Genomic DNA, 22339 nt, shown 5'->3' with positions numbered 1-22339 from the left:
TTGTGTCGACAGAGCCGATTATGCTATCTGTTTGTTTGAGAGTATGTCTAAAACAGTCTAACCACAGTATGCGTAATATCAGGTAGGACTTGCAGGACTTACAGATAACAGTTTTTAACAGTGACAATAATATCAATAGAATCACCAGGAAGCTCGATTGCTGTATTTATATTCAATTATCTGAGTCGCACATCATCTAGAGATAATATAGACGTTCCCGCTAAGTAGTTGGATAGGGATTGGGAATGTTGGGGTGGAGGATTGGGAAAAGGGGTTTGGGTATACACCGGGAAGGGGGTAGGGGAGTATGACAACCAAAAGGAGAAGAGGTAAGTAGGAAAATATGAAAGTAGAAACCAGATAGAGCTAAGAATCTGACTGTATCCACCGGGTATGAGTGATCCCACCAACTTTATATACCCTTGACAAAGGTGGGGTAGTCTGGTTGGAGGATTGGAAAGTCTCCTTTTCCCCTCTGGCAGGCTGCCCACGTCCAAATGTCAGCTACCACCTGATAGTTGTGGGCTTTTATGAGTATTGTGGGGGAAGAGCTCTGCCCTGAGTGGAGTCAGAAAAGTAAAGATAGGTGCTACCCTTATAGTGTAAAAGCGGCTGCTGCCCACCTGATATACCTATCACTAGGGGTGGAATACTGTATATGACTTGGAGAGGTCTCCCTTCTCCTGTTATACCTTCATACGCCCCCAGTAAGCTGCCATCTGTGATTGTGCGTATCCAATGTGGTATGGCTGTAGGTGAGATACAGGCACTTTTTTGCCCTCTTCTACTTCTATAACCAGGTAAGCTAATAAAAAAGTTTCCTAACTGTATTGGCTTACTGAAAAAAATCATGTGTTGGTAATGTAAAAAGACCTACAAGACATAATATTAGCAGGTGGTCTCAAATTAAACTACTAAAGAGGCTCAACACTGTTTAGCTGCCAAAAGCAGTTGGAATTGGGACGAAACAGTGTGGTAAGTGTTTATGTGATGGCTGTGAAGATACGGGTTCTTCAATCACTCAGACACCAAGCAGATGAAACCAAAATATGGTTTATTTTTATCACAGCACACACATGTAGATGAAGACAGGAAAAAGATTCAAATGGTAGCATAAAAACATCCGGGTAGCAAAGTTCTTGTAGCATCACAGTCCAAATAACGAAACTATCACTTATTCCACACAGCAGTGACAGCAGAAACCTGTGCGAACCCACACAGCACCGGACGCTCCACACCAGAGCTTCCGTAGGATGCCCCCCGCCCCAGGCAAACGATGCGCTCGCAAGGTCCAGTGGCAGAGTATGACCTCTTAGCCCAGATCGCGACTAACATACTGAGCTGGCAGGTGTACAAGTCATTTTAAAAACTTCCAATTTCCCACGGGGCTTAAACTGCCAGGGGGCCGGTACTTGGGTCGGATTGGTGGACCCAAGAGTCAGACACATCCCCCCAGGTAATATCCAGCTGGCCATCTGCTGCTGCCCCCTGCTGGGTCTGGTTCCAGAAAGTCTGGAAGTGGCCAGAGATATGCAGAGAAGTTGTCAACACAAGATACAATACCCAGCTGATTACGTTGTGTGGTGGTCACCCCCTGCGGTGCCCGGTCCCACTAAGTCTGGTATTGACACAAAGGAACTGAAGATAGAGACACAAACACAGTCTGATTACATTATGTCCTGATTACCCCTGTGAACAACCTTCCTGTTGATAGCAGGGGAATTGGATCACCCCATGTGGACATAACATATGGGTGAATCCATGCAATGTTCTTTCCTGGCTATTTCCTGTCAGACCATATTTGACAATATACATTCTAATACTATATGATCTGGAAATACACGCAGCTATGGGGAATATAGACATATATGGAGAACAAGAGGGTACCGACGGACTAAAAAGTACATTAATCACTACACCTACTAAAATATAATATTTACAGTCTTACAGTGAGTCTGATAACCTCACATTCCTTCCCCTACTATTTTAGTCCCGGTACCAAGTTGTTCAGGAACCAATAACAACCTGTAGTGGGATGCAGAGCAGAGAATCTGAGGTTTGGATGGACCACCTGAGTCCCACAGAGTGACATCATACCAAACCCATCTTGGAAGTTGCGGCTGGTTTGCAGAATCAGCAAGGGCAATATCACAATATAAGTTATGCATGTTAACTAACAAGTGAGTTAGCAATCCCCCGTCCTCAAATGTTGGGTACCCCCCCTCTGCAACATCGTAAACTTTCACACCGGGCACACCTATAGGGTGTGCTAATACTTTTGCCTCTGGCACAATGGGGCAGGGAGCAGTTTCTACCTCCCCCTCTTGCCCAAGGAACATCTGCCAAACGGCAGCCCAATATCGGAGCCCTGGCCCTGGCACTTCCGCCACTCTGTCAAGTCCTTCCTCCCTCAAACCCAAACTAGGGGCATGGCAAATTTCAGTACAGCATTTGGTCTCAATGCCCAGGGCTGAGAAGGGACCCTCCATCAGGAACAATTCCGCTGGTGGCTGCAGGGCAGGCTGGTCCAAGGCCAGTCCTACCCCCTCAAAAGCCTGGGTCTCACCTGCCGCTTTCTCTGCGCAGTCCTCAGTCTCCAGGATAACCACCTTCACCAGCTGAATATGCTGGGCAGCCTGAAGCACGACATCATCTGCGACTGGTATGCTTGTGGCCTGGATGTTGTCGGATACTCCTCTAACCACGGTGATCTCCTCTTGGACGCAGTCCTTTTAGATCCCCTGGCAGCAGGTTAATAATTCTGCATCTCCCACCTCAGCAAAAGGGAAGCTGTAGTGCAGCTCCTCCTGGGGTGCCTGGCTCACAGGCCCCACTTCCTTTATTTTGGGGATAACCTTCCCCTGTATAGAACACTGAGCAGCTTCTTCCCTAGGCTGTGGGAGAAGCTGTTGCAGGCGGTGCCTTTCATCACGACCCCTGCGACACTGATCTTGCCATGCTGGGGTATCCAGGAGCCCGCGATCAATCGCCTCTTCCTCTGCCACCACGAAGCACTCCTCCAGACACTGCAATTGTTCCCACACACTCAACTGTGCACCGAAATGGAGGATCCATGCCCGATAATCAGCAAATGCATTTGTAGGATCTCCCTGATCGTGAAGGATCTGCTGAAGGATTTCCCCGCGAGTGCAGGATTGGATGGGTATACCTCGCAGCTGACATTCTGCTATCAGCTCCTCCATACTCATTTCTTCAAGGGCAGTTAGGGGCCCCCCTGACAACGACCCTTCTCTTGCGGTAACAATTAATTCTGTGGCAGACCCCTCGGTTGTCTGCCCAGATTGCAGTAGCCCCCTTCTAGACCTTTCCTCTGGTTCTATCTGGGGCATCAATTTATTCTGGACTTGTCCTTTAACCTCAGAATATTGTCCTCTATGTAGCATCTTGGTAACTGTAGCAATCACTTCCTCTGTAAATTCTACAAACTCTGGCTCCCCCAGCAGATTCCACGAGGTGGCCTCACCTTTACAGTGCAGGAATGCATCCCCCAGGTAACACAACTTGTCCTGTATGCTGGATACTCTCCACCCGCTGATCATCTGCTGAGCTTCTTCCCAGTACTCCCAGATATACTGCATTTTTCTGACAATAAATAACAGATCTGGCTTCCCAGCCTGTCTATACACTGAAGAACCTCCATCCCTGAGCTCCTCTGCTCCAGGGGTCTTGAGGCATCGATTTTCTTTCCTTGGAAACATTTTCCCTTTCACAGGACTGACACCGGCTCACTTGCTGAACATCACCTTATTGCATTTTCCGTTTCCTTACATATGGTCTGATCCTCTGTTCTCTGTGCTTTCTGTGCTCGATGGTTGGTGTCTGAATGATCCCACTGTCGCTGCCTCCAAATGTGAAGATACGGGTTCTTCAATCACTCAGACACCGAGCAGATGAAACCAAAATATGGTTTATTTTTATCACAGCACACACATGTAGATGAAGTCAGGAAAAAGATTCAAATGGTAGCATAAAAACATCCGGGTAGCAAAGTCCTTGTAGCATCACAGTCCAAATAACGAAACTATCACTTATTCCACACAGCAGTGACAGCGAACCCACACAGCACCGGACGCTCCACACCAGAGCTTCCGTAGGATGCCCCCCGCCCCAGGCAAACGATGCGCTCGCAAGGTCCAGTGGCAGAGTATGACCTCTTAGCCCAGATCGCGACTAACATACTGAGCTGGCAGGTGTACAAGTCATTTTAAAAACTTCCAATTTCCCACGGGGCTTAAACTGCCAGGGGGCCGGTACTTGGGTCGGATTGGTGGACCCAAGAGTCAGACACATCCCCCCAGGTAATATCCAGCTGGCCATCTGCTGCTGCCCCCTGCTGGGTCTGGTTCCAGAAAGTCTGGAAGTGGCCAGAGATATGCAGAGAAGTTGTCAACACAAGATACAATACCCAGCTGATTACGTTGTGTGGTGGTCACCCCCTGCGGTGCCCGGTCCCACTAAGTCTGGTATTGACACAAAGGAACTGAAGATAGAGACACAAACACAGTCTGATTACATTATGTCCTGATTACCCCCTGTGAACAACCTTCCTGTTGATAGCAGGGAAATTGCATCACCCCCTGTGGACATAACATATGGGTGAATCCATGCAATGTTCTTTCCTGGCTATTTCCTGTCAGACCATATTTGGCAATATACAGTCTAATACTATATGATCTGGAAATACACGCAGCTATGGGGAATATAGACATATATGGAGAACAAGAGGGTACCGACGGACTAAAAAGTACATTAATCACTAGACCTACTAAAATATAATATTTACAGTCTTACAGTGAGTCTGATAACCTCACAATGGCTATTGTGTCTGTTTGACCTCTCCCAAATGTCTGTACTGGCAATAAAAAAAAAGTTTCCAATTTAAATAGCTAGAGAATAAAAACAATTTGCCAGTAATGGGAAAAAACCTACAGCACCTGGTGTTCCCATGTGGTCTCCCACCCAAGTACTAACCAGGCCCATCACTGCTTAGCTTCCAAGATCAGACAAGATTGGGCGTATCCAATGTGGTATGGCTGTAGGTGAGATACAGGCACTTTTTTGCCCTCTTCTACTTCTATAACCAGGTACGCTAATAAAAAAGTTTCCTAACTGTATTGGCTTACTGAAAAAAATCATGTGTTGGTAATGTAAAAAGACCTACAGGACATAATATTAGTAGGTGGTCTCAAATTAAACTACTAAAGAAGCTCAACACTGTTTAGCTGCCAAAAGCAGTTGGAATTGGGCCGAAACAGTGTGGTAAGTCTTTAGGTGATGGCTATTGTGTCTGTTTGACCTCTCCCAAATGTCTGTATAGGCAATAAAAAGATAAAGTTTCCAATTTAAATAGCTAGAGAATAAAAACAATTTGCCAGTAATGGGAAAAAAGCTACAGCGCTTGGTGTTCCCATGTGGTCTCCCACCCAAGTACTAACCAGGCCCAACACTGCTTAGCTTCCAAGATCAGACGAGATTGGTCGTATCCAATGTGGTATGGCTGTAATTGAGATACAGGCACTTTTTTGCACTCTTCTACTTCTATATCCAGGTAAGCTAATAAAAAGTTTCCTAACTGTTTTGGCTTAATGAAAAAAATCATGTGTTGGTGATGCAAAAAGACCTACAGGACATGATATAAGCAGGTGGTTTCAAATTAAACTACTAAAGAGGCTCAACACTGTTTAGCTGCCAAAAGCAGTTGGAATTGGGCCTAAACAGTGTGGTAAGTTTTTAGGTGATGGCTATTGTGTCTGTTTGACCTCTCCCAAATGTCTGTATTGGCAATAAAAATAAAAAGTTTCCAATTTAAATAGCAAGAGAATAAAAACAATTTGCCAGTAATGGGAAAAAACCTACAGCACCTGGTGTTTCCATGTGGTCTCCCACCCAAGTACTAATCAGGCCCAACAATGCTTAACTTCCAAGACCAGACGAGATTTGGGGTATCCAATGTGGTATGGCTGTAGGTGACGTACATTCACTTTTTTGCCCTCTTCTACTTCTATAACCAGGTAAGCTAATAAAAAAGTTTCCTAACTATATTGGCTTAATGAAAAAAATCATGTGTTGGTAATGTAAAAAGACCTACAGGACATAATATTAGCAGGTGGTCTCAAATTAAACTACTAAAGAGGCTCAACACTGTTTAGCTGCCAAAAGCAGTTGGAATTGGGCCGAAACAGTGTGGTAAGTCTTTAGGTGATGGCTTTTGTCTCGTTTTGACCTCTCCCAAATGTCTGTATTGGCAATAAAAAGAAAAAGTTTCCAATTTAAATAGCTAGAGAATAAAAAAATTTGCCAGTAATGGGAAAAAACCTACAGCACCGGGTGTTCCCATGTGGTCTCCCACCCAAGTACTAACCAGGCCCAACACTTCTTTGCTTCAACGATCGGACGAGATTGGGCGTAACCAATGTGCTATGGCTGTAGGTGAGATTCAGGCACTTTTTGCCCTCTTCTACTTCTATAACAAGGTAAGCTAATAAAAAAGTTCCCTAACTGTTTTGGTTTACTGAAAAAAAATCATGTGTTCGTAATGTAAAAAGACCTAAAAGACATGATATAAGCAGGTGGTCTCAAATTAAACTACTAAAGAGGCTCAACAATGTTTAGCTGCCAAAAGCAGTTGGAATTGGGCCTAAACAGTGTGGTACGTTTTTAGGTGATTGCTATTATGTCTGTTTGACCTCTCCCAAATGTCTGTATTGGCAATAAAAATAAAAAGTTTCCAATTTAAATAGCTAGTGAATAAAAACAATTTGCCAGAAATGAGAAAAAACCAACAGCACATGGTGTTCCCATGTGGTCTCCCATCCAAGTACTAACCAGGCCCAACACTGCTTAGCTTCCAAGATCAGACGAGATTGGGCCTATCAAATGTGGTATGGCTGTAGGTGAGATACAGGCACTTTTTTGTCCTCTTCTACTTCTATAACCAGGTAAGGTAATAAAAAAGTTTCCTAACTGTTTTGGCTTACTGAAAAAAATCATGTGTTGGTAATGTAAAAAGACCTACAGGACATAATATTAGCAGGTGGTCTCAAATTAAACTACTAAAGAGGCTCAACACTGTTTAGCTGCCAAAAGCAATTGAAATTTAGCCAAAACAGTGTGGTAAGTCTTTAGGTGATGGCTATTGTGTCTGTTTGACCTCTCCCAAATGTCTGTATTGGCAATAAAAATAAAAAGTTTCCAATTTAAATAGCAAGAGAATAAAAACAATTTGCCAGTAATGAGAAAAAACTTACAGCACCTGGTGTTCCCATGTGGTCTCCAACCCAAGTACTAACCAGGCCCAACACTGCTTAGCTTCCAAGATCAGACGAGATTGGGCATATCCGATGTGGTATGGCTGTAGGTGAGATACAGGCAATTTTTTGCCCTCTTCTACTTCTATAACCAGGTAAGCTAATAAAAATTTTTTCCTAACTATATTGGCTTACTGAAAAAAATCATGTGTTGGTAATGTAAACAGACCTACAGGACATAATATTAGCAGGTGGTCTCAAATTAAACTACTAAAGAGGCTCAACACTGTTTAGCTGCCAAAAGCAGTTGGAATTGGGCCTAAACAGTGTGGTAAGTCTTTAGGTGATGGCTATTGTGTCTGTTTGACCTCTCCCAAATGTCTGTATTGGCAATAAAAAGAAAAAGTTTCCAATTTAAATAGCTAGAGAATAAAAAAAATTGCCAGTAATGGGAAAAAACATACAGCACCTGGTGTTCCCATGTGGTCTCCCACCCAAGTACTAACCAGGCCCAACACTTCTTTGCTTCCAAGATCGGACGAGATTGGGAGTATCCAATGTGCTATGGCTGTAGGTGAGATTCAGGCACTTTTTGCCCTCTTCTACTTCTATAACAAGGTAAGCTAATAAAAAAGTTCCCCAACTGTTTTGGTTTACTGAAAAAAAATCATGTGTTGGTAATGTAAAAAGACCTAAAAGACATGATATAAGCAGGTGGTCTCAAATTAAACTACTAAAGAGGCTCAACAATGTTTAGCTGCCAAAAGCAGTTGGAATTGGGCCTAAACAGTGTGGTAAGTTTTTAGGTGATGGCTATTGTGTCTGTTTGACCTCTCCCAAATGTCTGTATTGGCAATAAAAATAAAAAGTTTCCAATTTAAATAACTAGAGAATAAAAACAATTTGCCAGTAATGGGAAAAAACCTACAGCACCTGGTGTTCCCATGTGGTCTCCCACCCAAGTACTAACCAGGCCCAACACTGCTTAGCTTCCAAGATCAGACGAAATTTGGCATATCCAATGTGGTATGGCTGTAGGTGAGATACAGGCAATTTTTTGCCCTCTTCTACTTCTATAACCAGGTAAGCTAATAAAAAAATTTTCCTAACTATATTGGCTTACTGAAAAAAATCATGTGTTGGTAATGTAAACAGACCTACAGGACATAATATTAGCAGGTGGTCTCAAATTAAACTACTAAAGAGGCTCAACACTGTTTAGCTGCCAAAAGCAGTTGGAATTGGGCCTAAACAGTGTGGTAAGTCTTTAGGTGATGGCTATTGTGTCTGTTTGACCTCTCCCAAATGTCTGTATTGGCAATAAAAAGAAAAAGTTTCCAATTTAAATAGCTAGAGAATAAAAAAAATTGCCAGTAATGGGAAAAAACCTACAGCACCTGGTGTTCCCATGTGGTCTCCCACCCAAGTACTAACCAGGCCCAACACTTCTTTGCTTCCAAGATCGGACGAGATTGGGCGTATCCAATGTGCTATGGCTGTAGGTGAGATTCAGGCACTTTTTGCCCTCTTCTACTTCTATAACAAGGTAAGCTAATAAAAAAGTTCCCTAACTGTTTTGGTTTACTGAAAAAAAATCATGTGTTGGTAATGTAAAAAGACCTAAAAGACATGATATAAGCAGGTGGTCTCAAATTAAACTACTAAAGAGGCTCAACAATGTTTAGCTGCCAAAAGCAGTTGGAATTGGGCCTAAACAGTGTGGTAAGTTTTTAGGTGATTGCTATTATGTCTGTTTGACCTCTCCCAAATGTCTGTATTGGCAATAAAAATAAAAAGTTTCGGGGGGCGTGGCCTGACACGCTAGCGGAGAGGACGCAACTCACCGGAGCTCCCGTCCCCGCCGCCTTCTCCCGGTCCCTGGAGCCGCCGATCAGCCCAGAGCACAGCTCCCTTGCTCCCATTCAGCCCCCCTGCCCTCCGACTGCCCGGGACCCCCAGCCGCGGAGCCGAGAAGTGCTTTTAAGCGCTTCTGCGGGTTGCGGCCTGGTCCGGGAGTTGGAGCCGGGGCCTAGATTTCCGGGAGACGGAGGACGCGGCGCGAGCGGCCGCAAACACCGGACCCCACCTGCGGCTCTCGGCGGGTCCGCTGGACCCGGGGACCCCCTGCCTACCTCCCCCATAGCCGCACGCTGACGTAGACGCCCGGCTGCCCCTGAGTCCTGCGGCGGCAGCAGCGGACGCCAGTGCCCTCCTCCATATTTATCCGGACCCACGGACCCCAGCACACTGTGAGTAGCCCCAGGAGGGGTATATACAGCTCCCCCCCATATTCTCCCAGGTCATCACAGCTGGGGCCGGGGCTTCCAGGCAACCACCTTTCTATCATTAACTGCTAAAACCCCAGACCAAGCGCAGCACACACACATCCCCCTGTGCCTCTACCACTAGCCACCACTTGGGACCCCCCTGCTGGGGATAATTCTCTGCAAGGTCCCTCTGGCACTAGGGGCCCTTTCAGAAAACAAGACCAGACTACTGTAGCGGCCAGCAGAGGCAACACTCCAGCATCTGTTCTATTCCCCCCTGGTGCAGCATACCTTGCCAACGCCCTGCTATTGAGCACACAGTGAGACTAAACTCAGCAAGCTCCCTTCAGCAGCTCTAATGTGACCAATCCGCCCTCATGGCTGCCACTCTTTAACGACCTACACCTAGTTCTATCCATGCTTGGGTGATTTGATGTTCTAACCCCCTCGGTGCCGAACCCCTCCTCTATCTCCGTAGCATCAGCTGTGCCCATAGTACATTATGCCTCCAAAGAAAGTTAAGGAAGCTGCCCCAGTCAAGGTCTCTATGGTCTCCAGGAGAACCTCTCAAATCCCAGTAGCCAGTACCAGCCCCCCGAGGTCTGCGTCAGCCCCGTCGGGGACGGCAAGCGAGTTTGGCCCCCCTATCGGGATGGCGGGGATTGACGCTGAATCTGACGCGCCTGTGACGGTCAAATCCCTTTGCCAGGTCTTCGCTGCATTCCAGGCGGAGATAGCTAAAGACCTAAAACTTGCAATACGCGAAGTTAAAACGGAGCTAGTGGCGATTGGCGACAGGACGGATCACCTGGAAAGGAAGATGGAGGAGCTGGTCACATCCCATAATGATCTTATATCCTCATATGACCGCCAGCAGGTGGAGCTCACCCAAATCAAAACTAAAATGGCCGATCTTGAAGACAGGTCGAGACGTAACAACGTTAAGATCAGGGGCATCCCAGACTCAGTGGCCAACTCTGAACTCGAGGGATATGTCACCACCCTGTTCCACAAGCTCCTACCCACCACAGACCCCAAAGATCTACTGATAGATCGCATCCACCGGCTCCCAAAACCCAAATCTGTTTCAGCTGACCTACCCAAAGACACCCTCCTTCGGGTACACTTCTTTACGATCAAAGAAAAGCTTCTGAAGGCAGCCCGTGAATCCAGGAACACCGATACTTTGGGTGGTCTCCAATTATTCCAGGACTTCTCCCCTGCAACCTTGGCCAGCAGAAGAGCATTCTCCCCCATCACCACAGCCCTCCGTTCTCACGACATCCGGTACCGCTGGGGGTTCCCAGTGAAGTTGATTATATACTATGAAGATGCCACCTTCAACGTCTCTTCCCTTGAAGCAGGGGTTAAACTCCTATTAGAATGGGACATCCCGATTACGGAACCCCAAGAGCAGAAGCGGCCGAGGGCTATGCGCCAAGAATGGTCCAACACCTGAAACCCCATGGGCCGCCGCGTGTTCTCTCCACTTCTTGTTTATTGGACCATGCCAACGTGCCCCCTGCATCCCGCCTCACTGGATTGAGGCCAGGGCGATAAGTATCAGTTTATATTGTTTATCTCGCAATGCGGGGCTCTAGGCGCATGGCCCATTTCTACTGTTAGTTATGTTTATTAGTTTATATTTGCACATTTCTCAGCCTCCCTATACGGCTGGAATTTGATAGCTTAAGAAGAGAGCCTTGTTGTATTAATAATGTTTTCACCCTCTCTAAACTTCTGTACCTCAGAAGGATCTAGGTAATTTGTTATTTGTTATTTGCTAAATGATAATGCTACCCGATGTTAGCCGGGTCAAACTAAAGAGTGGCGGACCCTGCCTCCTTTCAAGAGCCAGGCCACCAACCCCCCTAACTTCCTCATACTACTGCATGAATCCCATTTCACCTTCCCCTGCAGTAGTCATGCGGGTCCCAATTGTTGGACCCTTTTGTTTTACCTATCCCTTTTTCTTCTTTCACTCCCACCCTCCCTCCCTCACATCTCCCAGTGTTCCCCCTTCCTCTTCCCCTCCCCCCCACCTCTGGACCTCAACTCCCATCTCCCCCTCAACTGCTGATATCACTATTCCTGTAAAGATATTTCATTGTTACATTATGCATTTCCCTGATCTCCTGTCATGCCTAACTTTCTGTCGTTGAATGTTAAAGGGCTGAACTCCCCAAATAAGCGCAGGTTAGCCCTCTCCTACTTCCGTACACATAAGGCGGACATAGTAGCTCTACAGGAGACACACTTTACCTCCCTCAACCCTCCCATACTCAGAGACGCGACCTTCCCCACAGCTTACTTTGCTAATGGCCCCTTTAAACGAAACGGTGTCGCAATCCTGTTTAATAAGAATACATCTTTTGTCTACCAATCCCACATAGCTGACAAGAACGGCAGGTACCTGATCCTGTCGGGACTCTTGGAGGATAGACCGATAACCATAGTATCCATATACGCCCCCAATACAAATCAGGTTCCCTTCCTACGCAAACTTTTCTCCCGTATCCAGAGGTCCCCCAGGGGTTCTCTGATTCTACTAGGCGACCTCAATCTAGTCCTGGACCCCTCATTAGACAAATCCCGTCGTCCACCCACTCACCAATACCCTTCTGCCAACCAATCGACAGCTCTACGCAACCTTCTCATAGAATACGACCTATATGACACTTGGAGAACAACCTACCCCTCGGGCCGAGAGTACACCTTCTACTCCCCAGTACACAACTCGTATTCTAGGATCGATTACATTATATGTGATAAATGGTCTCTGCAACACTCTAGAGACGTGGATATCCTTCCAATCACGTGGTCTGACCATGCCCCCGTGGTCTGGCACTGGAACTTCCATCCCTCCAATATACCCCCTAGACCCTGGCGCTTGTTCCCTCATCTCCTCACAAACCCAATAGCCAAAGACACCATTTTAAAAGCGATGGAGTCCTACATGGCCAATAACCTACCATCCGACACCTCCACTATAAACCACTGGTGCGCATTCAAGGCCGTCACCAGAGGTGCAGCCATCCAGGCAGGTGCCAACATGAAGCGTAGGGCCATCTTGTCCCAAAAAACATTGGAGTCTAAATTGTCTACTCTCGAGGAGCAGAACAAGACGTCCCCTTCTAACTCCCTAAAAAAAGAGCTGGCTTCAGTACGGAGCCAGCTTCAAAAATTACTTCTTGCCCGCACCCAATCTGCCCTGAATAGGCTGCGCCATAAATTTTATCTCTCAAGCAACAGATCAGGTAGGATGCTGGCCCGGAAACTGCGCGCCCAACAAGCCAGGAATAGGATAAAATGTATAATCTCCCCTAGTAAAAAGAAACTCAACAACCCTAAAGATATCGCAAATCAATTCGCAGAATACTACTCCGAGCTATATAACTTATCCCGAGACCCCTCCACTCCCCAACCCTCGAGTGACACCATCTCGGCCTTTCTAGAAGGGTTACAGTTTCCCTCTCTCACCCCAGAACAGTTAAATTCACTAAACGCCCCATGGTCAGTAACAGAGATCCAAATGGCCATTAAATCCCTCCCCCGCAACAAGGCCCCAGGACCAGATGGGTTCATCACGGATTTCTACACCGCTTTTAGCGACCTCCTGTCTCCATATTTAACTGACCTATTCAACGAATTGTCCTCCTCGGGTCACGCTCCCCCAGAACTACTAGAAGCCCGTATAGTGACCATCCCAAAACCAGGTAAAAATCCGGCCTTTTGCCAAAACTACCGCCCAATTGCCCTACTGAATAGCGATATTAAATTATTTGCTAAATTGCTGGCCATGCGGATTAACCAATTTCTGCCCTTGCTGGTGCACCCGGACCAGACGGGGTTTGTCCCGGGGCGTCAGGCCTCGGACAATACCAGAAGAGTGTTCGACTTGATCGACTCTCTCTCCACGGGCCAAGACCTCCTCCTACTGTCACTAGATGCTGAAAAGGCATTTGACAGGTTGAACTGGCATTATATGCGGGAGGTACTATTGCGCTTCGGTTTCAGGAACCGGATCCTTACTTCGATCATGTCACTGTACAGCACCCCGTCGGCCCGGGTGTTCAGTAATGGTTTCCTTTCAAATCCATTTATGATCACCAATGGCACCAGGCAGGGCTGCCCGCTCTCCCCCTTAATCTTTGTCCTTTCAATCGAACCACTAGCCATGTCTATCCGCAACGACCCCAACATACCCGGCCTACAGACAGGCCCTATTAGCCATAAACTTAGCCTCTTTGCGGACGACGTGCTCCTTTTCGTACCTAACCCCATTAAGTCCTTGCCACTAATCCACGCCACACTCGATTCCTATAGCGCAGCTTCTTACTACAAGCTTAACACGACCAAAACTGATGCCCTCCCGATCAACCTCGCAAACGCTCTCCCCTACTTGAAGTCTACCTATAAATATAACTGGCAAGCAGACTCTATCAAATACCTCGGGATCCATATACCCCCAAGCAGAGCCTCTGTCTTTGAAGTCAACCTAGTTCCCCTCCTCGCCTCTCTCACCTCACTCTCCAAGTCTTGGCTTTCATTTGAGATATCCTGGATGGGACGTATGGCGGCATTCAAGATGTCACTCCTTCCTAAACTGATGTACTTGTTCCGTACCATCCCCTACGCTTTCCCCAAGAAGTATCTGAAGATAGCCACTTCCATACTGACTAAATATGTCTGGTCTACTAAGCCTCCAGCGATGGCCCGATCTAAAATGTCGATCCCAAGGGCCTTCGGAGGGCTTGACCTCCCCGATCTATATCAGTACCAGGCGGCATGCCTCCTAGCCCCGATCAAACATTACTTTGAATATACGGCACCCAGAGCCTGGGTGAGCATTGAGCGAGCCCACTACACTCTAATCCCAATAGCTGACCTATTTAAAATACCAAGACACGTTAGGCCCCCCCTCCCAGGCCTGCTCCCATCTACTAAAGCCACCCTAAACTCTTGGGACCAACTGCATACCACCCTCCGCACCCAGTCGGCCATCTCCACCTCCTTACCCATTACGACAGTAGCAAAACTAATCCCCAACTTCAATCTGAATACATGGAAGGCCTGCGGAATCAAGACCCTGGGGGATGCTTTGGGATCCCATGCGCTACTCCCATTCTCCTCCCTGCAAGAAACTTTCTCATTACCAGCCTCAGAAAACTACCATTATATACAGATAGCCCATTGGTGGAAAGCCCACTTCCACAACTACTCCCCACCAGACGCACATTCCCAATTAGCCCTCTCCCGACCCTACCTGACGCAATCTAGAGGAGATATCTCCTTCTGGTATAGCACTCTGATGACCCCCCGTGAATTTACTAAGACATCCGCACATAAAAAGTGGGAGTCTGACCTGGGCATCCAGTTCACCCCACTCCAGTGGCGCCGGATCTTCTTATCTTCCTACTCAATGTCCCACTGCCTCAACCACACAGAGATGCACGTCAAGTTGATTAACCGGCTCTACTTGACTCCAGACCACCTTCACACTTTCTGGCCATCCTGCTCCAACCAATGCTGGCGCCAATGTGGGAACATAGGCACCATTTATCATATTTTCTGGACTTGCCCCAAACTTAGAGCATATTGGAAAGAGGTATTCATATTAATCTCCACAGTCATCCAAACAACCCTCGCCCCTGACCCAACGATTGCCTTGCTACAGGTGTTCCCCCAGGAAATCCCCCAAGGGAAAACTTATGTTCTCGGACATATTCTCATCGCGGCTCGGGCGAACTTGGCCCAACACTGGAAGCAGGCATCCCCGCCCCCCTTCCTTCAGGTTATTCTAAAAATAAACCACCACTTCCATATGGAGACCAGTTTCCTCCCCCAATCACCCAAATCTTCCCACTCCCGTTGGTCTCCCTGGAGCAGATACACAGCCGAAGAGGAGATGGCCGGTGCCCGGCCCTCCACTTCCACTTCCACTCCCCAAGGGCCACAATTTAACCTGAACGAAATACCTGACTCCCCCACCAGACCAGGAGTATAACTCTATAGACGCCCCCTCCCTACACGGTGGCTACTAGGCTCCTTCTGGAGGTGGCGACCGAGACAGGTGTTCCAGTCTTCCTGCACTAGTGGGGTATCACATTGCACTAAGAGGTAGTGTCCAAGGCTTTGTCTCTGTTTTGTATGTCAATATGGATCGCTCTGCGTAGCGACTCGTTCGGAGATGTCTATTATGTTGATTTCAATTTAATTGTATTGCATTTGAAGTCCATCCCCCCCATTCCCCCCCCATGCTTCCCCCTTTTTACTTTCTGTACCCCATATAAAAATTTTGTACCAATAAAAATCTATTGATGTAAAAAAAAAAAAAAAAAAAGTTTCCAATTTAAATAGCTAGTGAATAAAAACAATTTGCCAGTAATGAGAAAAAACCAACAGCACATGGTGTTCCCATGTGGTCTCCCACCCAAGTACTAACCAGGCCCAACACTGCTTAGCTTCCAAGAGCAGACAAGATTGTGCGTATCCAATGTGGTATGGCTGTAGGTGAGATACAGGCACTTTTTTGCCCTCTTCTACTTCTATAACCAGGTAAGCTAATAAAAAAGTTTCCTAACTGTATTGGCTTACTGAAAAAAATCATGTGTTAGTAATGTAAAAAGACCTACAGGACATGATATTAGCAGGTGGTCTCAAATTAAACTACTAAAGAGGCTCAACACTGTTTAGCTGCCAAAAGCAGTTTGAATTGGGCCTAAACAGTGTGGTAAGTTTTTAGGTGATGGCTATTGTATCTTTTTGACCTCTCCCAAATGTCTGTATTGGCAATAAAAAGAAAAAGTTTCCAATTTAAATAGCTAGAGAATACAAACAATTTGCCAGTAATGGGAAAAAACCTACAGCACCTGGTGTTCCCATGTGGTCTCCCACCCAAGTACTAACCAGGCCCAACACTGCTTAGCTTTCAAGATCAGATGAGATTGGGCATATCCAATGTGGTATGGCTGTATGTGAGATACAGGCACTTTTTTGCCCTCTTCTACTTCTATAACCAGGTAAGCTAATAAAAAAGTTTCCTAACTGTATTGGCTTACTGAAAAAAATCATGTGTTGATAATGTAAAAAGACCTACAGGACATGATATTAGCAGGTGGTCTCAAATTAAACTACTAAAGAGGCTCAACACTGTTTAGCTGCCAAAAGCAGTTGGAATTGGGACGAAACAGTGTGGTAAGTGTTTAGGTGATGGCTATTGTGTCTGTTTGACCTATCCCAAATGTCTGTACTGGCAATAAAAAAAAAAGTTTCCAATTTAAATAGCTAGAGAATAAAAACAATTTGCCAGTAATGGGAAAAAACCTACAGCACCTGGTGTTCCCATGTGGTCTCCCACCCAAGTACTATTCAGGCCCAACACTGCTTAGCTTCCTAGACCAGACGAGATTGGGCGTATCCAATGTGGTATGGCTGTAGGTGACATACAAGAATTTTTTTGCCCTCTTCTACTTCTATAACCAGGTAAGCTAATAAAAAAGTTTCCTAACTATATTGGCTTACTGAAAAAAATCATGTGTTGGTAATGTAAAAAGACCTACAGGACATAATATTAGCATGTGGTCTCAAATTAAACTACTAAAGAGGCTCAACACTGTTTAGCTGCCAAAAGCAGTTGGAATTGGGACGAAACAGTGTGGTAAGTGTTTAGGTGATGGCTATTGTGTCTGTTTGACCTCTCCCAAATGTCTGTATTGGCAATAAAAATAAAAAGTTTCCAATTAAAATAGCAAGAGAATAAAAACAATGTGCCAGTAATGGGAAAAAAACTACAGCACCTGGTGTTCCCATGTGGTCTCCCACCCAAGTACTAACCCTTGACTAACACTGCTTTGCTTCCAAGATCAGACGAGATTGGGCGTATCCAATGTGATATGGCTGTAGGTGAGATATCGCCACTTTTTTGCCCTTTTCTACTTCTATAACCAGGTAAGCTAATAAAAAAGTTTCCTAACTGTATTGGCTTACTGAAAAAAATCATGTGTTGATAATGTAAAAAGACCGAAAGGACATGATATTAGCAGGTGGTCTCAAATTAAACTACTAAAGAGGCTCAACACTGTTTAGCTGCCAAAAGCAGTTGGAATTGGGCCTAAACAGTGTGGTAAGTCTTTAGGTGATGGCTATTGTGTCTGTTTGACCTCTCCCAAATCTCTGTATTGGCAATAAAAAGAAAAAGTTTCCAATTTAAATAGCTAGAGAATAAAAACAATTTGCCAGTAATGGGAAAAAACCTACAGCACCTGGTGTTCCCATGTGGTCTCCCACCCAAGTACTAACCAGGCCCAACACTGCTTAGCTTCCAAGATCAGACGAAATTTGGCATATCCAATGTGGTATGGCTGTAGGTGAGTTACAGCCAATTTTTTGCCCTCTTCTACTTCTATAACCAGGTAAGCTAATAAAAATTTTTTCCTAACTATATTGGCTTACTGAAAAAAATCATGTGTTGGTAATGTAAAAAGACCTACAGGACATAATATTAGCAGGTGGTCTCAAATTAAACTACTAAAGAGGCTCAGCACTGTTTAGCTGCCAAAAGCAGTTGGAATTGGGCCGAAACAGTGTGGTAATTTATTAGGTGATGGCTATTGTATCTTATTGACCTCTTCCAAATGTCTGTACTGGCAATAAAGAGAAAAAAGTTTCCAATTTAAAAAGCCAGAGAATAAAAACAATTTGCCAGTAATGGGAAAATTCTACAGAACCTGGTGTTCCCATGTGGTCTCCCACCCAAGTACTAACCAGGCCCAACACTGCTTAGCTTCCAAGATCAGACGAGATTGGGCATATCCGATGTGGTATGGCTGTAGGTGAGATATAGGCACTTTTTTGTCCTCTTCTACTTCTATAACCAGGTAAGCTAATAAAAAAGTTTCCTAACTGTATTGGCTTACGAAAAAAATCATGTGTTGGTAATGTAAAAAGACCTACAGGGCATGATATTAGCAGGTGGTCTCAAATTAAACTACTAAAGAGGCTCAACACTGTTTAGCTGCCAAAAGCATTTGGAATTGGGACGAAACAGTGTGGTAAGTCTTTAGGTGATGGCTATTGTGTCTGTTTGACCTATCCCAAATGTCTGTACTGGCAATAAAAAAAAAGTTTTCAATTTAAATAGCTAGAGAATAAGAACAATTTGCCAGTAATGGGAAAAAACCTACAGCACCTGGTGTTCCCATGTGGTCTCCCACCCAAGTACTAACCAGGCCCAACACTGCTTAGCTTCCAAGATCAGGCGTATCCAATGTGGTATGGCTGTAGGTGAGATACAGGCACTTTTTTGTCCTCTTCTACTTCTATAACCAGGTAAGCTAATAAAAAAGTTTCCTAACTATATTGGCTTACTGAAAAAAATCATGTGTTGGTAATGTAAAAAGACCTACTGGAAATGATATTAGCAGGTGGTCTCAAATTAAATTACTAAAGAGGCTCAACACTGTTTAGCTGCCAAAAGCAGTTGGAATTGGGCCTAAACAGTGTGGTAAGTTTTTAGGTAATGGCTATTGTGTCTTTTTGACCTCTCCCAAATGTCTGTATCGGCAATAAAAATAAAAAGTTTCCAATTAAAATAGCAAGAGAATAAAAACAATTTGCCAGTAATGGGAAAAAAACTACAGCACCTGGTGTTCCCATGTGGTCTCCCACCCAAGTACTAACCAGGCCCAACACTGCTTAGCTTCCAAGATCAGACGAGATTGGGCGTATCCAATGTGATATGGCTGTAGGTGAGATAGCGCCACTTTTTTGCCCTCTTCTACTTCTATAACCAGGTAAGCTAATATAAAAGTTTCCTAACTGTATTGGCTTACTGAAAAAAATCATGTGTTGGTAATGTAAAAAGACCTACAGGACATAATATTAGCAGGTGGTCTCAAATTAAAATACTAAAGAGGCTCGACACTGTTTAGCTGCCAAAAGCAGTTGGAATTGGGCCGAAACAGTGTGGTAAGTCTTTAGGTGATGGCTATTGTGTCTGTTTGACCTCTCCCAAATGTCTGTATTGGCAATAAAAAGAAAAAGTTTTCAATTTAAATAGCTAGAGAATAAAAAAAAATTGCCAGTAATGGGAAAAACATACAGCACCTGGTGTTCCCATGTGGTCACCCACCCAAGTACTAAACAGGCCCATCACTGCTTAGTTTCCAAGATCAGACGAGATTGGTCATATCCAATGTGGTATGGCTGTAATTGAGATACAGGCACTTTTTTGCACTCTTCTACTTCTATATCCAGGTAAGCTAATAAAAAGTTTCCTAACTGTTTTGGCTTAATGAAAAAAATCATGTGTTGGTGATGCAAAAAGACCTACAGGACATGATATAAGCAGGTGGTTTCAAATTAAACTACTAAAGAGGCTCAACACTGTTTAGCTGCCAAAAGCAGTTGGAATTGGGCCTAAACAGTGTGGTAAGTTTTTAGGTGATGGCTATTGTGTCTGTTTGACCTCTCCCAAATGTCTGTATTGGCAATAAAAATAAAAAGTTTCCAATTTAAATAGCAAGAGAATAAAAACAATTTGCCAGTAATGGGAAAAAACCTACAGCACCTGGTGTTTCCATGTGGTCTCCCACCCAAGTACTAATCAGGCCCAACACTGCTTAGCTTCCAAGACCAGATGAGATTGGGGGTATCCAATGTGGTATGGCTGTAGGTGACGTACATTCACTTTTTTGCCCTCTTCTACTTCTATAACCAGGTAAGCTAATAAAAAAGTTTCCTTACTATATTGGCTTAATGAAAAAAATCATGTGTTGGTAATGTAAAAAGACCTACAGGACATAATATTAGCAGGTGGTCTCAAATTAAACTACTAAAGAGGCTCAACACTGTTTAGCTGCCAAAAGCAGTTGGAATTGGGCCGAAACAGTGTGGTAAGTCTTTAGGTGATGGCTTTTGTCTCGTTTTGACCTCTCCCAAATGTCTGTATTGGCAATAAAAAGAAAAAGTTTCCAATTTGAATAAAAAAATTTGCCAGTAATGGGAAAAAACCTACAGCACCGGGTGTTCCCATGTGGTCTCCCACCCAAGTACTAACCAGGCCCAACACTTCTTTGCTTCCACGATCGGACGAGATTGGGCGTAACCAATGTGCTATGGCTGTAGGTGAGATTCAGGCACTTTTTGCCCTCTTCTACTTCTATAACAAGGTAAGCTAATAAAAAAGTTCCCTAACTGTTTTGGTTTACTGAAAAAAAATCATGTGTTCGTAATGTAAAAAGACCTAAAAGACATGATATAAGCAGGTGGTCTCAAATTAAACTACTAAAGAGGCTCAACAATGTTTAGCTGCCAAAAGCAGTTGGAATTGGGCCTAAACAGTGTAGTACGTTTTTAGGTGATTGCTATTATGTCTGTTTGACCTCTCCCAAATGTCTGTATTGGCAATAAAAATAAAAAGTTTCCAATTTAAATAGCTAGTTAATAAAAACAATTTGCCAGAAATGAGAAAAAACCAACAGCACATGGTGTTCCCATGTGGTCTCCCACCCAAGTACTAACCAGGCCCAACACTGCTTAGCTTCCAAGATCAGACGAGATTGGGCCTATCAAATGTGGTATGGCTGTAGGTGAGATACAGGCACTTTTTTGCACTCTTCTACTTCTATATCCAGGTAAGCTAATAAAAAGTTTCCTAACTGTTTTGGCTTACTGAAAAAAATCATGTGTTGGTAATGTAAAAAGACCTACAGGACATAATATTAGCAGGTGGTCTCAAATTAAACTACTAAAGAGGCTCAACACTGTTTAGCTGCCAAAAGCAATTGAAATTTAGCCAAAACAGTGTGGTAAGTCTTTAGGTGATGGTTATTGTGTCTGTTTGACCTCTCCCAAATCTCTGTATTGGCAATAAAAAGAAAAAGTTTCCAATTTAAATAGCTAGAGAATAAAAACAATTTGCCAGTAATAGGAAAAAACCTACAGCACCTGGTGTTCCCATGTGGTCTCCCAGCCAAGTACTAACCAGGCCCAACACTGCTTAGCTTCCAAGATCAGACGAGATTGGGCGTATCCAATGTGGTATGGCTGTAGGTGACATACAGGCACTTTTTTGCCCTCTTCTACTTCTATAACCAGGTAAGCTAATAAAAAAGTTTCCTAACTATATTGGCTTACTGAAAAAAATCATGTGTTGGTAATGTAAAAAGACCTACAGGACATAATATTAGCAGGTGGTCTCAAATTAAACTAATAAAGAGGCTCGACACTGTTTAGCTGCCAAAAGCAGTTGGAATTGGGCCGAAACAGTGTGGTAAGTCTTTAGGTGATGGCTATTGTGTCTGTTTGACCTCTCCCAAATGTCTGTATTGGCAATAAAAAGAAAAAGTTTCCAATTTAAATAGCTAGAGAATAAAAAAAAATTGCCAGTAATGGGAAAAAACATACAGCACCTGGTGTTCCCATGTGGTCACCCACCCAAGTACTAATCAGGCCCATCACTGCTTAGCTTCCAAGATCAGACGAGATTGGGCAGATTCAATGTGGTATGGCTGTAGGTAATATACAGGCACTTTTTTGCACTCTTCTACTTCTATATCCAGGTAAGCTAATAAAAAAGTTTCCTAACTGTTTTGGCTTACTGAAAAAAATCATGTGTTGGTAATGTAAAAAGACCTACAGGATATGATATAAGCACGTGGTTTCAAATTAAACTACTAATGAGGCTCAACACTGTTTAGCTGCCAAAAGCAGTTGGAATTGGGCCTAAACAGTGTGGTAAGTTTTTAGGTGATGGCTGTTGTATCTTTTTGACCTTTTCCAAATGTCTGTACTGGCAATAAA

General features: G+C 44.5%; 11 non-coding genes and 12 pseudogenes across 11 annotated transcripts; all 23 read right to left on the bottom strand.

Annotated features, from left to right (window-relative positions):
* Positions 1-4943: 4943 nt before the first annotated feature.
* On the bottom strand, positions 4944-5062 carry LOC146032809 (5S ribosomal RNA). The gene has a single exon (XR_014458226.1). It is a non-coding gene; the product is annotated as a 5S ribosomal RNA (ribosomal RNA).
* Positions 5063-5407: 345 nt separating this feature from the next.
* On the bottom strand, positions 5408-5526 carry LOC146028255 (5S ribosomal RNA; annotated as a pseudogene).
* Positions 5527-5870: 344 nt separating this feature from the next.
* LOC146027544 (5S ribosomal RNA) lies at positions 5871-5989 on the bottom strand. Its single transcript, XR_014454942.1, has one exon. It is a non-coding gene; the product is annotated as a 5S ribosomal RNA (ribosomal RNA).
* A 344-nt stretch (positions 5990-6333) lies between these two features.
* LOC146029239 (5S ribosomal RNA) lies at positions 6334-6452 on the bottom strand (annotated as a pseudogene).
* A 345-nt stretch (positions 6453-6797) lies between these two features.
* Positions 6798-6916, bottom strand: LOC146027920 (5S ribosomal RNA; annotated as a pseudogene).
* A 345-nt stretch (positions 6917-7261) lies between these two features.
* LOC146028030 (5S ribosomal RNA) lies at positions 7262-7380 on the bottom strand (annotated as a pseudogene).
* A 345-nt stretch (positions 7381-7725) lies between these two features.
* LOC146027891 (5S ribosomal RNA) lies at positions 7726-7844 on the bottom strand (annotated as a pseudogene).
* A 345-nt stretch (positions 7845-8189) lies between these two features.
* Positions 8190-8308, bottom strand: LOC146034300 (5S ribosomal RNA). Its single transcript, XR_014459707.1, has one exon. It is a non-coding gene; the product is annotated as a 5S ribosomal RNA (ribosomal RNA).
* A 345-nt stretch (positions 8309-8653) lies between these two features.
* Positions 8654-8772, bottom strand: LOC146034967 (5S ribosomal RNA). The gene has a single exon (XR_014460370.1). It is a non-coding gene; the product is annotated as a 5S ribosomal RNA (ribosomal RNA).
* A 7159-nt stretch (positions 8773-15931) lies between these two features.
* Positions 15932-16050, bottom strand: LOC146028847 (5S ribosomal RNA; annotated as a pseudogene).
* A 345-nt stretch (positions 16051-16395) lies between these two features.
* On the bottom strand, positions 16396-16514 carry LOC146033492 (5S ribosomal RNA). Its single transcript, XR_014458901.1, has one exon. It is a non-coding gene; the product is annotated as a 5S ribosomal RNA (ribosomal RNA).
* Positions 16515-16858: 344 nt separating this feature from the next.
* On the bottom strand, positions 16859-16977 carry LOC146034083 (5S ribosomal RNA). The gene has a single exon (XR_014459489.1). It is a non-coding gene; the product is annotated as a 5S ribosomal RNA (ribosomal RNA).
* A 345-nt stretch (positions 16978-17322) lies between these two features.
* On the bottom strand, positions 17323-17442 carry LOC146029362 (5S ribosomal RNA; annotated as a pseudogene).
* A 345-nt stretch (positions 17443-17787) lies between these two features.
* On the bottom strand, positions 17788-17906 carry LOC146034299 (5S ribosomal RNA). Its single transcript, XR_014459706.1, has one exon. It is a non-coding gene; the product is annotated as a 5S ribosomal RNA (ribosomal RNA).
* Positions 17907-18252: 346 nt separating this feature from the next.
* Positions 18253-18371, bottom strand: LOC146028261 (5S ribosomal RNA; annotated as a pseudogene).
* Positions 18372-18713: 342 nt separating this feature from the next.
* On the bottom strand, positions 18714-18822 carry LOC146028740 (5S ribosomal RNA; annotated as a pseudogene).
* A 345-nt stretch (positions 18823-19167) lies between these two features.
* On the bottom strand, positions 19168-19286 carry LOC146032449 (5S ribosomal RNA). Its single transcript, XR_014457883.1, has one exon. It is a non-coding gene; the product is annotated as a 5S ribosomal RNA (ribosomal RNA).
* Positions 19287-19630: 344 nt separating this feature from the next.
* LOC146028081 (5S ribosomal RNA) lies at positions 19631-19749 on the bottom strand (annotated as a pseudogene).
* Positions 19750-20093: 344 nt separating this feature from the next.
* LOC146033581 (5S ribosomal RNA) lies at positions 20094-20212 on the bottom strand. Its single transcript, XR_014458990.1, has one exon. It is a non-coding gene; the product is annotated as a 5S ribosomal RNA (ribosomal RNA).
* Positions 20213-20545: 333 nt separating this feature from the next.
* LOC146028672 (5S ribosomal RNA) lies at positions 20546-20664 on the bottom strand (annotated as a pseudogene).
* A 345-nt stretch (positions 20665-21009) lies between these two features.
* On the bottom strand, positions 21010-21128 carry LOC146028101 (5S ribosomal RNA; annotated as a pseudogene).
* Positions 21129-21472: 344 nt separating this feature from the next.
* Positions 21473-21591, bottom strand: LOC146030726 (5S ribosomal RNA). Its single transcript, XR_014456216.1, has one exon. It is a non-coding gene; the product is annotated as a 5S ribosomal RNA (ribosomal RNA).
* A 345-nt stretch (positions 21592-21936) lies between these two features.
* Positions 21937-22055, bottom strand: LOC146034121 (5S ribosomal RNA). The gene has a single exon (XR_014459528.1). It is a non-coding gene; the product is annotated as a 5S ribosomal RNA (ribosomal RNA).
* Positions 22056-22339: the final 284 nt, after the last annotated feature.

This window comes from Crinia signifera, chromosome 8, assembly GCF_055691185.1.
Source record: "Crinia signifera chromosome 8, ASM5569118v1, whole genome shotgun sequence".
In the NCBI taxonomy this organism is placed as follows: domain Eukaryota; kingdom Metazoa; phylum Chordata; class Amphibia; order Anura; family Myobatrachidae; genus Crinia; species Crinia signifera.
This window is presented reverse-complemented; position numbering and strand designations above follow the sequence as displayed.